Source organism: Callithrix jacchus, chromosome 18, assembly GCF_049354715.1.
Source record: "Callithrix jacchus isolate 240 chromosome 18, calJac240_pri, whole genome shotgun sequence".
In the NCBI taxonomy this organism is placed as follows: domain Eukaryota; kingdom Metazoa; phylum Chordata; class Mammalia; order Primates; family Cebidae; genus Callithrix; species Callithrix jacchus.
The window spans coordinates 6,355,181-6,373,669 of NC_133519.1; the positions used below are offsets into that span (position 1 = coordinate 6,355,181).

Genomic DNA, 18,489 nt, shown 5'->3' on the forward strand with positions numbered 1-18,489 from the left:
TTACCAACTCAACCCTTCTGCACCAGCTACATGTCTGTGCTCCACACTACTCACACCCGAGTGGGCCACACTGGCCAGGTAGCTTCTGCTTAGAGCTTGTCACATACTAGATACTCAAGAAAAGAGTATTAAGAGCACCGTGCTGGGGATTTATTCTTTGCAATTTATTGGAGCGTGTTCCTCGTGCATTTTTTTCAGGTGTCTCCCTTCCCATGCTGCCAGAAGCATCCATTTGCCTCGAAGAGGATTAGGGCTTCTATAACAGGAATACAAAAGGAAAACTATGTAGCTTTTTGAGGCCCAGAGTAGGAATTATTTAAACAAATTATTTTTTTAAAAAAAATTTAATAGTTTTGTGATACCAGACCTTGCAAATTAGAAAGGGCTTTTCAAAGCTTCTTTGGCTTTTTAGTGTATTAAAAGCCAGCTTAGTTGAACTAGGTCTTAGAAATTCTTCAGTAGCTTAGCGGGACACTGTTTTCAGCAATTAACCTGAGCATAAAGTTTTGTTGCCCTGAGAAGAAGACAAGTTGCAGAAAGTGCATTCCAGAGAGGACAAGAAGTGAAAATATCTGCCTTGGGCCCTGATGAAACTTGGGAAGGAGAGGAGACATGGCCTGGGGAGAATCTTTCATCATGGTTCTACCTGGTAGATGTGGGAAAGCCAGAAGCAGAGGACATTTTGATTTTCCTATTTTCCTTTTGGGACTCTGGGAGGAAACTGCCTTGGAAGATATTCCTTGCGTCACATGGAACAGTCATGTTAGAGCAAAGCAGATGGGGAGCTATGGCTTGGCAGAGGGAGAACTTGAGCTCAGCTTCTAGAGGTCTTCTCCAGCTCTCAGGTGGAATGAGAAGAATCCAGATATTTCTTCCTACCCTACTGAGTGACATGAAAAGCAGCCGATTACGCGGTGGGCCAGCGACCCTGTAGTGAGGGCTGTTTGGGAGACCAACTGCACTAGGGATCAGATGACCTTCCAGACCCCAGATCCCAGAGGGGCCCAGAGGCCATGCAGTGCCAGTGAGAGCTGATGTGGGGCCAAGTCAGTTAGCAGGGCCACTAGGCTCTCAGCAAATAAGAAAAGGTCAACTACGAGTCTGACTGCCTGCTGACTTTGGCTGTGGGCATTGGCAAGAAGAGAACTGACCAGGTGGACAAGAGCCACCTTCAGGGGGCCTATGAGAATGTGAAGAGAGGCACCAAGACCCACACGCAGATTGGAGGCCTTGCCACCCATCACCATAATCTCCCACATATGGCCACGTATCATTTTAGGTGGGCGGTACAGGAAGGGGATACACTCAGAAAAACCAAAAATAGACTTGCAGAAAACTTTTACAATGGAAGGGAGGGCTATTTTAAACCAAAGCGAATAATAAAGAACTAACTGGAAAGTTTAAGTTTTTACTGTTTTTCAGCTACCCATTTTGTTGACTGCATTGCTGGTCTAGGGGTGAGGTCAGTATAGCACCAGCTGCACATGAGATTTGATGGGGTGTCACTCATCATATGAGTCCTCAGCATCTTGCAGTCTTTCTGTCTAGTTCCTGAAAACCAGAATGGCTAGACTCCAAGGGTACAACTGTCTGGAAGTGTCATAATTAGCAGCTTTTCTTCTGAATGCCATTCTAAATGGAACTAACAGTTTATTTGAATCACGTACCTTCCTCCTTGCTACTTTTGCTATTGGTGTTGTATGTTTTTCCTTTGCTGTGTAAAAGAAATGTTATGGAAAAAAATCAACTTGGGATTCTATTTTTTTTTTGCTTAATAAATGCTGATACATTATTATTAATTATCACAGGAATTTTAAAAAGTGATTCCGTGGAATGATGGTATTGACAAGAAACCTAATTACAAGAATTGAGCAAGACCATTTGACTCTCTAGAGTATAGAACCTGTAGAAGTCATTTTAATTTGCAAGATATGTTTGCTGTTTTAGAGAGACAGAGGGTAGCTTTTCATTTTCAGGGATTGATGAACAATATCCATGAGTTCTTGAAGTTGAGTAACAGGAAACTGTACTTGCTTTTCCAACCATTTGGCTACTGTAAGAAGCTGCTGGTCACAAAACGCACATCCGGTAAACTGCAGTTCTACTGGCAACCCTTGGTTGGACAGTGCAACAGGGATACTCACTGCTGGCAATTCTGCCATACTTACAGCTTGTGTCAAAATATCATTCTGGGCACTTTGTGTTCTGTTGCCTTCTTTGATGAACTCCAAGTATGGCACTGCCCCACTCAAGGTGGTGGGAGTTAGCAAGACATCTACTCCAGAGTTAAAAACATTCACAAAGTCATTAGCAATGAGGTGTCTCACTTTCTGTGCTTTGATGAAATAATCTTGATTAAATATTTGATGAAACAGTTTTCTTTTAATAAGAAAAAAATTTCCTGAAAGAATTCTTCCTCTCACCATAGCATTGAATCCTTCTTATCTGGTTGAAGCATACATGGCTTCAGTGGACACATCAATGTCACCTCTGTGACCATATTTTAGCCCATCAAGTCTTGCCATATTTAATGCCACTTCTGATGTGCACATTACATGGTAGCAGGCAACTGAATAACTGGAGTGAGGAAGGGATACTTCAATTATGTTGGCCCCCTCAGCCTCAAAGAGGTCAGCAGCTTTGGACTAGAGACTGTACTTAACTTGATAATTCTGGTACAAGATATTCCTTCAGAATTCCTATACATTGTTTGCTCACATCTGCCAAACTGGGAAGCATGAGTGGTTTAATAAGGTCCTGTACTGTGGTAGAATCATTGGGGTCATGTCCAGCCAGTACACCCAACACAATTGCTGTATTATCCACACATCTGGTTAATATTCCTGGCACATCCATCGAATTCATCAGAGGAGTAAGACCATGATGGAAAGCTAAGCCATAGCTTGGTTTGAAATCAACAAGCGCACAGTGGGCAGCAGGATTTCTGGTCGATTCTCCCGTATGTGATCCTGAAGCTGCATAGCATGTGAATGCTGACACGGCAGCTGCCATCCCACCTGAACTTCCTCCCGTTATCAGCCAGTCTGAATCTTCATTCTTGCTGTGGGGATTCTGTATTTGGACCAGTTAAAAACCTCTGAGTTATTAATAACTAGTCGCTAGTGGTATTACATGGGTACAGCCATCTTTAATTGTCACTGTAGGATTCTAAAAATTTTAAAAGCCACCTAAAGAGTGTTCCCAGTTCGCAGCAGGGTTATAATTCAAAATGTCACTTACAAGTTGGTTATTTGTAATTCCGAAGGGATATATCTACATAGAGATAATATACTTACTTGTGACTAGGTTCCTAGCCCAAGTATAACTCAAAGTGCAGCTGAAATAGAGCACATTTGAAACAGATACTTAAAGATCATAATGGTACAATGCCAAAGTTTTTTAAAAAAGAAATTAAACTAAACCATGTTTATTTTGAATGTTTAGTCTTTGAAGGAAAACACGTTTAATTAAAAAGGGATAAGAGGTATATGAAGATCCTAAAGAGGATGTCTCAGCAACTTTCAGGATTTCCCTGGCTCTTTTTAAATCTGACTTTCACTTGAATGTCTACAGATTCGCCTTTTCTTGTTATTGCTGCTTCTCAGGCATCAATCTTATATCTATCGACTATGAAAATATATTTCACATTTTTGGGTGGGAGGGGGGACTGGGGAGAGTTCTGTTATGTTTCAGGCCTGGAGTCACTTGAGATACATCAAGGGACAAAACAAAGTTTCTGTTTTTGAGAAATTTTCTTTCTTCTGGAGATATTTAGACAACAGACTAATGAAAGACAGATACATCATAAAATATCAAGTAGTGATAAGTGCTTTGAAGAAAAAACATCGGGGTGAGAGATAAGATTTTTAGATACACTAAGCAAGGCAAATCTCTCTGAAGGAGCTGCTGATAGAGTTCCTCAAAGAAGTAGGGCGTGAGAATGTGGCTCTGCAGGAGGAAGGACATTCTAGGCAGAGAGAAGTGAAGCCTAAAGCCCTATGCATGGGCAGGTTCCAGGAACAGCAGAAGGCCAGTGTGAGTTGGGTGGTGTGGCAAGAAGACAGCATGAAATGTGAGGTCAGAGAGGTCAGACGGCCATGAAAGTACTCTGTGTCTTATTCTAAGTGTGATTTTTTTTCTGTGTGAAATTATAAGTTTTTCCATGAGAATCGAGAAAGACGTGTATACAAGAGGAAGAGGCAATGATAAAAGATAGATGAAAGAGGGAGAAAGAATTTTTTGGGTCATATTCCTGTGTAAATGGATAATTTGAAATCTATTTACTCAGGGATAAATAGAAGGGGTAGAGTAGGTAACTAGTGAGGGCAGCAGGGATCAGATAATTTCTAGTGCTGACCACAAGATGGTGCATTTAGCCCAGGACAGCTTGGTTACTGTCCACAGCAAGCCTGGGGTAGGGAGGGACTGAGAAAAACCACAAATTTACTTAGACTAAGAAAGTCTATGCTTCAGGGTAAAAACTTATTACTTGCTGAAATCATGAAAAATAATTATCTTAAGATAGAAGATAATGAAAATTATGAGTAATTTACACAACGTTTATTGTTTCGATAACACTAGTGTTCCTCCCTACTTCCACATCTTTTTACAGGAATGAAGAAAGAAGGAGCTAAGACTTCCAGGTGATCTAGGCAACACCACCCCATCCCAGAACAGCCACACTATTTACAGAAAAAGTGGACGGGGGCCTGAAACTCTGTGTGCTCCTGCCCCTTCTTCCTCAACATACACAGCCTCTCCATGACCACCAGACCACAAGGCCTGACTTCATCTGGTTCTTGATCCCATTTTGCATGAGTTACCACAAGAATTCTGGGACTCTCAGATCCTCCTCAGCCTTAGACTCTAATTCCCATAAAGGTCTCTGCAGGGTGTGGCAATGGGGCCTCCCCATCCAGCTGCTCTGCTTTCTGATTCTCCATGGCTCTTATAGCCCCTGCCATTTATATAACTTACGCATGCTAGTAAAAGCTCTATGCAGACAGAGAATACTTCTGTATTCTCAGGGCATAGAACAGTGACAAACAGCATTTAATAAATATTTGTTGAAAAGTTAAATATTATTTACTTGGCCTTATCTAAGCAGGCCCGTGCATGCATGAGAAACGGAATACGGATTTTCAAGAGCTTGTGCAGGCAAGGAGACTCAGTATTTCCTGCCACCTGCCAGCTTTCTCTGTTTCCTTTGATCCCAAAGACCCTGTGGAGTTCCTGTTGAAAGGAAGGTTTAAATGGCAACTTTCACATGATCCCTTAGAACTGTGCAATTGTTGGCATTTGCCTGCAGTCTTTCCACCAAGGGAGGCTGGTTAATCTAGAATGGGATTACCACAAGGGACTGTACAATCTAATTTTCTGAGTGTCTTGGGATGCTGCTCCTCTCCCCACTCAGACAAGAAGGGCATTATAATATGAGCCTTTGTATCATCTCTTCCACATCCTAATAATTAGTACAGGGAGTCCCCCTGCCCCTCAGGTGACATTTAAAGTGTTTGGTTTATATAACTTGCATAAGGTTCATATGGATGCTTCCCTCTCCACTACTCAGAGGACTACTTCAGAGGATACAGGGAAACACCCAGCTGTGGAAGTATGGCCTGCCCACGAACCCCTTAACACATTCCTTCTTCTTAAGTTTAGCTGCTTTATAGACAGTGAGCACCTTGAGGGCAGGTCTGGATCTTGCCCATCTTGGTAGCCCCACGCACCATGTCCAATCCCCCGAGCCCCCACTGCCAACCTCACGTAGTTTGGTTGGTCTACAGCGAATGATAAACTTGGCTGATATTGGCATGGTGATGACTTTCGGCTTAAATGGGGAGTGTCATATTTTGGTAGCAGACATTGCAGTACCTAGGCCCCAGCCTGAGAGGATGTTCCTCCTGCCTCTTGACTTGCTCCATTCACTTTGTGTTGTGTCTAATGCACTGTATTTAAATCAGAACAGCTTGGTGGATCTCTACAGAATATTTTTTTTTAATGATCTATATGTAGTTTATTTATTGGAATATTAAAAAACATGGAAAGATTCTGTAGTTTTCTTCATATAATATGTATTTTTAAATTTTTTATTGCATTTTTGGTTTTGGGGTACATGTGCAGAGCATGCAAGACAGTTGAATAGGTACACACATGGCAGTGTGTTTTGCTTGCTTTCTCCCCTTCACCCACATTTGGCATTTCTCCCCAGGCTATCCCTCCCCAGCTCCCCCACCCCCCTCTGGCCCTCCCCTTTTCCCCCCAATAGACCCCAGTGTTTAGTACTCCCCTCCCTGTGTCCATGTGTTCTCATTTTTCATCACCCGCCTATGAGTGAGAATATGCGGTATTTCATTTTCTGTTCTTGTGTCAGTTTGCTGAGAATGATGTTCTCCAGATTCATCCATGTCCCTACAAATGACATGAACTCATCATTTCGGATTGCTGCATAATATTCCGTGGTGTATATGTGCCATATTTTCCCAATCCAGTCTATCATCAATGGGCATTTGGGTTGGTTCTATGTCTTTGCTATTGTAAACAGTGCTGCAATGAACATTCGTGTGCATGTGTCCTTATAGTAGAACGATTTATAGTCCTTTGGATATATACCCAGTAATGGGATTGCTGAGTCAAATGGAATTTCTATTTCAAAGGCCTTGAGGAATAGCCACACTGTCTTCCACAATGGTTGAACTAATTTACACTCCCACCAACAGTGTAAAAGTGTTCCTTTTTCTCCACATCCTCTCCAGCATTGTTGTCTCCAGATTTTTTAATGATCGCCATTCTAACTGGCATGAGATGGTATCTCAATGTGGTTTTTTTTTTTATTTTATTTTATTTTATTTTTAATTTTTTATTGAATTATAGGTTTTGGGGTACATGAGCAGAGCATGCAAGACAGTTGCGTAGGTACACACATGGCAGTGTGCTTTGCTTTTCTTCTCCCCTTCACCCACATTTGGCATTTCTCCCCAGGCTATCCCTCCCCACCTCCCCCTCCCACTGGCCCTCCCCTTTTCCCCCCAATAGACCCCAGTGTTTAGTACTCCCCTTTCTGTGTCCATGTGTTCTCATTTTTCATCACCCACCTATGAGTGAGAATATGCGGTGTTTCATTTTCTGTTCTTGTGTCAGTTTGCTGAGGATGATGTTCTCCAGATTCATCCATGTCCCTACAAATGACACAAACTCATCATTTCTGATTGCTGCATAATATTCCATGGTGTATATGTGCCACATTTTTCCAATCCAGTCTATTATCAATGGGCATTTGGGTTGATTCCAGGTCTTTGCTATTGTAAACAGTGCTGCAATGAACATTCGTGTACATGTGTCCTTATAGTAGAACGATTTATAGTCTTTTGGATATATACCCAGTAATGGGATTGCTGGGTCAAATGGAATTTCTATTTCTAAGGCCTTGAGGAATCGCCACACTGTCTTCCACAATGGTTGAACTAATTTACACTCCCACCAACAGTGTAAAAGTGTTCCTTTTTCTCCACATCCTCTCCAGCATCTGTTGCAGAATATTTTTTATTTAATGTTTGTTGAGAACTGGCAGGGAGAGTGCTGCTTGAAAGCACACAGGCCAAGTCTATTTTCTTTCAACATCTACAACTTACAGAAAGAGGATAAATCACAGGCACATGGAAACTAAGCTCTTTTCCTTTTATAAGATAAACAGACCTTTTCATCTACTTTCTCTCTTTATGAACAGACAGATCTGTAAGTGACATGGATGAGTAATGGCAACAGTTGGCTCCCTAGGTGGTCTGATGGTGACAGTGACTCTGTGGCACCTTGTGATAATTTGGACACTGTTTCCCAGTTTGTGGACATCCTCCTTTCTCCCTCCTTCAACTTGACCATTTCACTGCAATTATCACTTCCAGAAAGGGATAAGCCAAGGAAGGGAGGTGGACAGCAAATGAGCCAATTTTGCTGCAAGTTGGTCATTCCAAAAACCCTGTGCAACAAGGGGGAGAGGCTGACATTAATGGCCAGGATAATGATTTGAGATTATTTATGGCACAGTGCTTCCCATTAACTTAGGCTGAAGAATTCTCTTTTTAAATTAGCTCAGAGAGTCTTGTATGTGTATCTATCAGAACAACAGTCCATTGAGGTGGGAGAAGAACGTTGTTTCTATCACTGCAGGAGTGATGACAATCTCATACATGTCTCCTCTCTTTTTATGTAATAGCCTCCAAAGGGGTATGAGCATTCCATCTGTATGACAATTTACTGCAGCACAGGAGCAAAATATTAGAGTTTCTATTTCTATTTATTTATGTCTAAAATAAAGAGATTGAGCTGTAAAAATTTACACTATATGGGTTGACAGTGACTTACATATAATATTTATAAGTAAATATATTTTGGGGGCACATGCTCAAAAGTTTTTACTCACAGGGGTGGATAATCAAAAAACTTTGGAGACAATGATATAAATAATCACAAGGAGAAAATCCCCTTGGAATATTAGAAGTTTCTCCACGTCAGGCAGCATTCAAAACAGGAAAGGTAGGTTCATATTATTATAACAACAAAATTTAAAATCATAACTCAGGAACTCTCATCACAGAGATATTACTGCATATTCCCTTAAAGCTCATGTCAAGACAAGATGTCAACACAGAAATTTAAACATGTCATGAAAAGGGCAAATAAAATTGACTCAAGTTGTGATTTGAATATGGAGAATGACAGGGAGTTTCTGAGACACACTGTGGGGAAGGTGTAGCAATATGATCCCTAAGGGAGAGGCCTTAGTCTCATGTACAGGAGCCAGAGGTGTCTTGTGCAGGGGGCACTTGGTAAGCGGAGCATTGCTCTGCCATCCCTGCAACAGCGCCAGTGATAGCCAGTCAAGATGGCAATGCAAGAGCTGGGCCCCCTTTTCTCCGGCTCTTTCTCTTGTCAAGCTTTTCTTCTTTCACTCCATTGAAAGGCACATTTGCCTTTACATGTTGTGGTATCTTCTGAGAGGAGATATGTACCTAAGAGATTAGACCAAATATATCATGAGATTTTTAACAGATTGAGAGCTCAATGAGAATATTAAAAAGTAGGCGAGACACAAAGGCTGATTTTTCTGTTACTGCCTTTCTCCAAGACCATTCCATTTGGTTGAACTCTGCAAGTCAATGAACACGTGGCTTATCTCTCCGGCTGGAAAAGGGCTACAGTTTCATCTTTTGGACAATGATTAAAAAAAAGTCTCACTCATGATTTTAAGCTTGAGTTCTCCTAAATAAGAGAAATAAGTCTTTGTTACAGATATTGATGCTGAATGACACCTCCCCTTGGTCTGGTGTGGACACCCTCTCTAGAAGGCATTAACTGTTGCTGGGTTAGCTGACTCAGAGGTTCAGAGGTTCATATACTCTCTGACTGTGGGTCATTCTCTTTTCTGCCCTTTGAAGGATTCTGAAGTTATTAAGAATCAGAGTGGGAAACTGCTGGGTAGTGTTCCATCAAGGCAACTGCAGGAATTTTTTTTTTTTTTTTTTTTTTTGAGATGGAGTTTCGCTCTTGTTACCCAGGCTGGAGTGCAATGGTGCAGTCTCAGCTCACTGCAACCTCCGCCTCTTGGGTTCAGGCAATTCTCCTGCCTCGGCCTCCTGAGTAGCTGGGATTACAGGCATGCATCACCACGCCCAGCTAATTTCTTGTATTTTTAGTAGAGACGGGGTTTCACCATGTTGACCAGGATGGTCTCGATCTTTTGACATCATGATCCACCCACCTCAGCCTCCCAGAGTGCTGGGATTACAGGTGTGAGCCACCATGCCCGGCCAACTACGGGAATGTTCGAGCCAAAGGATGGTGGCTCAAGACAAGGAGGGCAGGGGACCAGTGTATAGCGAGGACCCAGGGGGTCAGGGCTGGTGTCAAGGCCAAATCCAGTTATTGTGCCCAGTCAGGTATTCCTCACTGATGTCTTTATACAAAGTGACATTGCAGGGGAAGCCAGCCAGCATTAGGATACAGGGAATTATGCCTCCTTTTCTGTGTTCCACTAGTTTGCTAGACCTTCATCTTTATTTTTGATGTTTTTCTAATCAAATCACTGGAGAGACTTTGAATACACAAGAAGTATCTCTCTTTTCAAATTCCATCTCTTGCCATCAGCATAAGGACTGCTTTCTGCATATGGACAGTCTGTAAGACATGTGGCATAGATTGGTGACTTTCTTGTCCTTGCAAAGTCACAGGGATGTCACTTCCTGGATAGGTTTAGGAAACACAGCTCTGGCTTAATACCTGCTCTTCCTCACCGTCTATTTGGGGATGTTTGATGACTTTTCAGTGTAGAATACAAACAAATGAAGATTTATCAAAGATGCCTTTGTTTAGCAACTGGCTAGCTATTTTATCATGGCTTTAAATTTAGCTTCTTACTAATGACTATGCGCATTTGGGAGACAAGCCTGGCTTTGCAGATGAGAAAGCAGCTGTGTGTATCTTGGTTAATGCCTTTATTATATCACTCTCTACAACCAAACTTCATTTTCATTAGCTACAGACATATTTGAAATCAAGCCTATATTCAGGGCACAATTGAGCACTTCAAATGATTATTCAAAGAAGTAGGGGCCACAGTTGCTTTTTTTTTTCTTGGCTTAAAAACAATAAAAATTCCTTCCTCTCCTCTCCTTTCCTTTCTTTTTCTTTCTTTCTTCTGGAAAATGGGATACATGTGTAGATGTGCAGTTTGTTACATAGATACACATGTGCCATGGTGGTTTGCGTACCTATTGACCCATCCTCTAAGTTCTCTCCCTTCATCACCACCCCCCAACAGGCCCTGGTGTGTGTTATTCTCCTCTCTGTGTCCATGTGTTCTCAATGTTCAACTCCCACTTATGAGTGAGAACATGTGGTGTTTGGTTTTCTGTTCCTGTGTTAGTTTGCTGAGGATAATGGCTTCCAGCTTCATCCATGTTCCTGCAAAGGACATGATCTCATTCCTTTTTATGGCTGCATAGTATTCCATGGTGTTTATGTAACACATTTTTTTAATCTAGTCTATAATTGATGGGCATTTGGGTTGGTTCCATGTCTTTACTATGGTAAATAGTGCTGCAATAAACATACGTGTGCATGTGTCTTTATAGTAGAAAAATTTACATTCCTTTGGGTATGTGACCAGTAATGGGATTGCCGAGTCAAATGGTATTTCTGGTTCTAGATCTTTGAGGAGTTGCCATACTGTCTTCCACAATGAAGACAGTATGAAAATACTAATTTACCTTAGTATTTAAATGAATTAATTAAATGAAAAATGAACTAATTTATATTCCCACCAACAGTGTAAAAGTGTTCCTATTTTTCTGCAGCCTCACCAGCATCTATTGTTTCCTGACTTTTTATTAATCATCATTCTGACTGGCATAAGATGGTATCTCATTGTGATTTTGATATGCATTTCTCTAACGGTCAGTGATGTTGAACTTTTCTTCATATGTTTATTGTACACCTAAATGTCTTCTTTTGAGAAATGTCTATTCAGATCCTTTGCCCACTTTTTGATGAGGTTGTTTGTTTTTTCTTGTAAATATATTTAAATTCCTGACAGATTCTAGATGTTAGACATTTGTCAGACAGGTAGATAGCAAAAGCTTTCTCCCATTCTGTAGGTTGCCTGTTCAGTCTGATGATAGTTTCTTTTTCTGTGCAGAAGCTCTTTAGTGTAATTAGATCCCATTTGCCAATTTTGGATTTTGTTGTAATTGCTTTGGGCATTTTTGTCATGAAGTCTTTGCCCTTGCCTGTGTCCTGAATGGTATTACCTAGGTTTTCCTCTAGGGTTTTTATGGTTTTTGCATTTAAGTCTTTAATCCTTCTTGAGCTGATTTTTGTATAAGGTGTAAGGAAGGGGTCCAGTTTCAGTTTTCTGCATATGGTTAGCAAGTTTTCTGGCACCATTTACTGGAGATCATTTCCCCATTGCTTGTTTTAGTCAGGTCTGTTAAAGATCAGATGGTTGTAGGTATACGGTGTTATTTCTGAGGTCTCTGTTTAGTTCCATTGGTCTATATGGCTGTTTGGTACCAGTACCATGTTGTCTTGCTTACTGTAGCCTTGCAGTGTAGTTTGAAGTCAGGTAATGTGATACCTACAGCTTTGTTCTTTTTGCTTAGGATTGTCTTGGCTATATGGGGTCTTCTTTGATTACATTTGAAATTTAAAATAGTTTTCTTTCTAATTCTGTGAAGAATGTCAATGGTAGTTTGATGGAAATAACATTGAATCTATAAATTACTTTGGGCAGTATGGTCAATTTCACAATATTGATTCTTCCTGTCCATGAGGATGGAATGTTTTTCCATTTGTCTGTGTCCTTTCTTATTTCCTTGAGCAGTGGTTTGTAGTTCTCCTTGAAGAGGTCCTTCACATCCCTTGTTAGCTGTATACCTAGGTTATTCTCTTTGTAGCAATTGTGAGTGGGAGTTCATCTGTGATGGGCTCTCTGCTTGCCTATTGGTGTAAAGGAATGCTTGTGATTTTTGCACATTGATTTTGTACCCTGAGACTTTGCTGAAGTTGCTTATTAGTTCAAGAAGTTTTGGACTTACCAGCTTAAAGAGGTTTTGGGCTGAGATGATGGAGTTTTCGAAGTATAAAATCATGTCATCTGCTAACAGAGATGACTTGACTTCCTCTCTTCCTTTTTGAATACCCTTTATTTCTTTCTCTTGCCTGATTTCCCTAGCCAGAACTACTAATACTATGTTGAATAGGAGTGGTTAGAGAGGACATCCTTGTCTTGTGCTAGTTTTTAAAGGGAATGCTTCCAGCTTTTGCCCATTCAATGTGATATTGGCTGTGGGTTTGTCATAAATAGCTCTTATTATCTTGAGATATGTTCCATCACTACCTAGTTTATTGAGAGTTTTTAACATGAAGCGATGTTGAATTTTATCAAAGGCCTTTTCTGCAACTATTGAGATAATCATGTGTTTTTTGTCTTTGGTTCTGTTTGTGTTATGGATTACATTTATTGATTTGCATATGTTGAACCAGCCTTGCATTCCAGGGATGAAGCCAACTTGATTCTGGTGGATAAGTTTTTTTGATGTGCTGCTGGATTCTGTTTGCCAGTGGTTTAATGAGGATTTTCTTTCTTTCTTTTTTTTTTTTTAGATGGAGTTTCACTCTTGTTAACCCAGGCTGAAGTGCAATGGCACGATCTCGGCTCATCGCAAACTCCGCCTCCTGGGTTCAGGCAATTCTCCTGCTCCAGCCTCCTGAGTAGCTGGGATTACAGGCAGTCGCCACCATGCCTGGCTAATTTTTTGTATTTTTAGTAGAGACGGGGTTTCACCATGTTGACCAGGATGGTCTCGATCTTTTGACATCATGATCCACCCGCCTCAGCCTCCCAAAGTGCTGGGATTACAGGCTTGAGCCACTGCTTTTCACACTGATGTTTATCAGGGATATTGGCCTGAAGTTTTCTCTTTTTCGTATGTGTGTCTCTTCCTGGTTTTGGTATCAGGATGATGCTGGCTTCATAAAATAAGTTAGGGAGGAGTCCCTCCTTTTCAATTGTTTGGAACAGTTTCAGGAGGAATGTTATCAGCTCCTCTTTGTATTTTTGGTAGAAATCAGCTATGAATCTGACTGGTCCTGTACTTTTTTTGCTTGGTAGGTTATTAATTACTTCCTCAATTTCAGAGCTTGTTATTGGTCTATTCAGGGATTCAACTTCTTCCTGGTTTAGTCTTGGTAGGGTGTATGTGTCCAGGAGTTTATCAATTTCTTCTAGATTTTCTAGTTTATTTGCATAAAAGTTTATTTCTAGTTTACTTGTTTTTAGTATTCTCTGATGGTAGTTTGTATTTCTGTGGGGTCAGTGGTGATATCCTCCTTATCATTTTGTATTTTGTCTATTTGACTTTTATCTCTCTTGTTATCAGTCTAGCTAGCAGTTTATCTATTTTGTTAATTTTTTTTTATAAAAAACAGCTCCTGGGATTCATTGATTTTTTAATAGGGGTTATCATGTCTCTATTTTCTGTAACTATTCTCTGATCTTAGTTAATTCTTGTCTTCTGATAGCTTTTGGATTAGTTTGCTCTTGCCTCTCTAGGTCTTTTAATTGTGGTGTCAGTGTGAGATCTTTCTAGCTTTCTGATGTAAGCATTTAGTGCTATGACTTTCCCTCTTAACACTGTTTAGCTGTGTCCCAGTGATTCTGGTATGTTGTCTCTTTATTCTCATTAGTTTTAAAGAATTTCTGGATTTCTGCCTTGATTTCATTATTTACCCAGGAGTCATTCAGGAGAAGTTTATTCAATTTCCATGAAATTCTGTGGTTTTGAGTGAGTTTCTTAATCCTGAATTCTAATTCTATTGCACTGTTGTCTGAGAGACTGTTATGATATTAGTTCTTTTGCATTTGCTGAGGAGTGTTTTATTTCCAATTATGTGGTCAATTTTAGAATAAGTGCCATGTAGCACTGAGAAGAATGTATATTCTGTTGATTTGGGGTAGAGTTCTATAGATGTCGACTAGATCCACTTGATCCAGAGCTGAGTTCAAGTCATGAATATCCTTGTTAATTTTCTGTCTTGTTGATTTGTCTAATACTGACAGTAGGGTGTTAAACTCTCCCACGATTATTGTGTGGGAGTCTAAGCCTCTTTGCAGGTCTCTAAGAACTTGTTTCATGAATCTATGTGCTCCTGTATTAGGTGTATATATATATTCAGAATAGTTAGCTTTTCTTGTTGAATTGTTCACTTTACCTTTATGTAATGCCCTTCTTTGTCTTTTTTGATCTTTATTGGTTTAAATTCTGTTTTGGTGGAGACTAAGATTACGACCCTTGCTTTTTTTTTTTTTTTTTACTTTATATTTGCTTGGTAAATTTTCCTTTATCCCTTTATTTTGAGACTGAGTGTGTCTTTGCACATAACATGGGTCTCCTGCACACAGCATACTGATGGGTCTTGACTCCTTATCCAATTTGCCAGTCTGTGTCTTTTAATTGGGGCATTTAGCCCATTTACATTTAAGGTTAGTATTGTTATATGTGAATTTGATCTTGTCATCATGATGCTATTTGGTTGTTCTGCACACTAGTTGATTCAGTTTCTTTGTAGTGTCATTGGTCTAGATGTAAGTGTTTGATTCCTACTAGACATTATCATTGTTAAAAAACAGATGATCTTGCAAGTCTATCTGTGAAATGCTGACCAACAGCACAAAGAAAAATCAGAATCAGAGGGAGGTGAAAGGTTGTTGGGAAAGGCTCCATAGAAGGCTGTTGTGTTGTCATTGATATTGTTAAGAGGAAGAAGACCATGTGCATCTTCATTCATTGCTTCATCTCATACAATGCTGCTGTTGCTAATGGACATCTTGGATCCTGCTGTCCTTGAGAAATAAAAACTATGCCCAGTACTCCATGTATGTTCCCCCTGGGAGTTCATGAGATCCACCTTAGTAAGAGTAGGAGGGGAGACACTCAGGCCTGTTGTAAGCATCATGCTTAGTAGTAGAGAACAGAAGAGAGTCAGAGAAAGGGGTAAAAGTGTTCAGAGAGCCTCAGGTATCTGAGACAACTGCCCAAGGGCAGGGGAGGAGAAAGAGGGGCTCAGGGGAGACAGAGTGCAGTAGAGAGATGGCCTCTGCCACCTTCTCACCAGACCACCAGCACCTTCACTGTGTTCCTGAGCCAGGTTTCTTGCCTTCCCCTTCCTTTACCATCCTCCAATCCAAGAGGAATGGGAGAAAATTCTTGTTAAAAAAGATTTCCTGGCTGGGTGCAGTGGCTCACGCCTATAATCCCGGCACTTTGGGAGGCCGAGGCAGGTGGATCATGAGGTCAAGAGATCAAGACCATCCTGGTCAACAAGGTGAAACCCCATCTCCACTAAAAATACAAAAAATTAGCTGGGCATGGTGGTGCATGCCTGTAGTCCCAGCCACTTGGGAGGCTGAGGCAGAATTGCTTGAACCCAGGAGGCGGAGGTTGTGGTGAGCCGAGATCATGCCATTGCACTCCAGCCTGGGTAACAAGAGCGAAACTCTGTCTCAAAAAAAAAAAAAAAGATTTCCTGAGGATCACTTTAGATAGCCCATATGCAGGAGGTAGTCCAGCATTCCTCATGTCCTGCCATTCTTTTTTCTTGTATTTTCATCCCCACATACTTTCTTTTACCTCTTTATACTCAGTTTTCTTGCTCTTCTCTCTCAGGGTCAAGGATAAGGAAGGAGAAAGAAGAGAAAGAGGGAAACAGAGAGAAAGCAACATAGGTGTGGTTATATCTAGTTTCCCTCTTGGGTGCTGGGCTACTGGGAAAACCGGCACTTCCATTGAATTTCTTCAGGGTCATGGAGACTGAACATGTTAATTAACTGAGGTTGCCTTTTTAAAAAGCCACTTGGATCCATTTTTGTTGTGGTCTATATTGCTTATTTCTTTGGTGTACAAATCTGATGGGAGACGATCCATCAAAAGAAAGGGAGGGAATAGAGGAGGAAAGAATGAGAGATGGGTGCTCTTATAGTGTGTCAACCACACCCTGGCTGCCTCAGGTACTGATTTGCACCCCTCCACTTCCTCCTCCGCCATCCAGGCCAGGGGACCCCCATGCATGCCATACTCTTTTCAAGTCTACCTCTGTTTTCTTTCCAGGAGGCTTCTTTCAACGGCACAACTTAGAGTTATTTCTTTCTCCTGCATTACTTTATTCCATGTTGACTTTCTCCCACTGTAGCAATGATCACACTGTAGTATAATTATCTTTTGGTTGCCTTTCCTTCTCAGTAGGCCATGGTCTTGTTGGGTGGAGGAACTGTGCCTTTTTCTTGTTGCATGCATGTGCTGGACATGCTAGTGATATTTTTTAAATTTTAAATGAGTGAATGAATTCTGCCATGTATAACCTGGCACTCATTTACCTTTTTCCCCATCTCCTGAAACCTAGTTCATTTCTCATTTCACTAGCACCATCTTCTCCGGTGTCCAGTGTGAGAATTGGCATAGAGTTCAACTAGCACCTGCAGAGCCTTCCTTAGACTCGTTTCTCAGAATAATTGCACAATTTGGTCACAATGAGCCAGTGTCTTTTCTTTTTCTAATATTTTAAAATTTTATTTTACACTCATTGGTTCCATGTGCAGATTTGTTATATGGGTATTATATTAGTCCATTCTCATGCTGCTAATACAGACATACCTGAGACTGGGTAATTTATAAAGGAAAGAGGCTTAATTGACTCACAGTTCAGCATGATAGGGAGACCTTAGGAAACTTACGGTCATGGTGGAAAGGGAAGCAAACACATTCTTCACATGGCAGCAGCAAGGAGAAGTGCTGAGCAAAGTGCGGAAAAGCCCCTTATAAAACCATCAGATCTCATGAGAATCACTCACTATCATGAAAACAGCATGGAGGTAATGGCCCCCATGATTCAATTACCTCCCACCAAGTCCCTCCCGTAACATGTGGGGATGGTGGGAAATACAATTCAAGATGAGATTTGGGTGGGGACACAGCTAAACCGTACCAGGCATAGTGTGTGATGCTGAGGTTTGAGGTATGATTAATCCTGTAACCTAGGCAAGTGAGCCAGAACCCAGTAGCTAGTTTTTCAAACGTTATTCCCCTTCCCTCCCTGCTCTAGATTCCAGTGTCTTTTGTGCCCATCTTTATGTCCATGAGTGCCCAATGCTTAGCTCCCACATATAAGTGAGAACATGCAGTATTTCATTTTCTGTTCCTGAGTTAATTCACTTAAGATCACAGCCTCCAGCCATATCCATGTTGCTGCAAAAGACATGGTGCATTTGGTGCTGCAGTGAACATAGGAGTGCATGTGTCCTTTTGGTAGAACTATGTATTTTCTTTTAGATGTATACCCAGTAATGAAATTCCTGGGTTGAATGGTTGTTATTTGAGGGATCTCCAAACTGCTTTCTACAGTGCTTGAACTAATTTACCTTCCTACCAACAGTATATAAGCATCACCTTCTCTCCACAGCCTTGCCAGCATCAGTTGTTTTTTGACTTTTCATGTAATGACACCCATAGGCTCAAAGTAAAAGGTTAGAAAAAGATCGATCATGCAAATGAAAAATAGTAAAGAGCAGGGGTTGCTAGTCTTACATCAGATAAAACAGACTTTAATAACAGTGAAAAAGGACAAAAATGGGCATTACATAAGGATAAAGATTCCAATTCAACAAGAAGACTTAACTATCCTAAATATATACACATCCTACATTGGAGCACCCAAACTCATAAAACAGCTACTTCTTGACCTATGAAAAGACCTAGACAGCTGCACAATAATAGTGGGGGACTTCAAGACCTCACTGACAGTGGGGGCAGAAAACTAATAAAGAAATTCTGGGCTGAAATTTGACACTTGACCAATTGGATGTAATAGACATCTACAGACTACTTCATCCATCAACCACAGAATATGCATCCTTCTCATCCTCACACAGACATGGAACAT

At 40.9% G+C, this 18,489-nt stretch overlaps 1 long non-coding RNA gene and 1 pseudogene across 1 annotated transcript in view; one reads left to right on the forward strand and one right to left on the reverse strand.

Moving 5' to 3' along the window:
• LOC144580139 (uncharacterized) overlaps positions 1 to 18,489 on the forward strand; it is a 150,763-nt gene that overhangs the window by 58,296 nt on the left and 73,978 nt on the right. The window lies entirely within an intron of this gene.
• LOC128931033 (glutamyl-tRNA(Gln) amidotransferase subunit A, mitochondrial pseudogene) lies at positions 1,918 to 17,290 on the reverse strand (annotated as a pseudogene).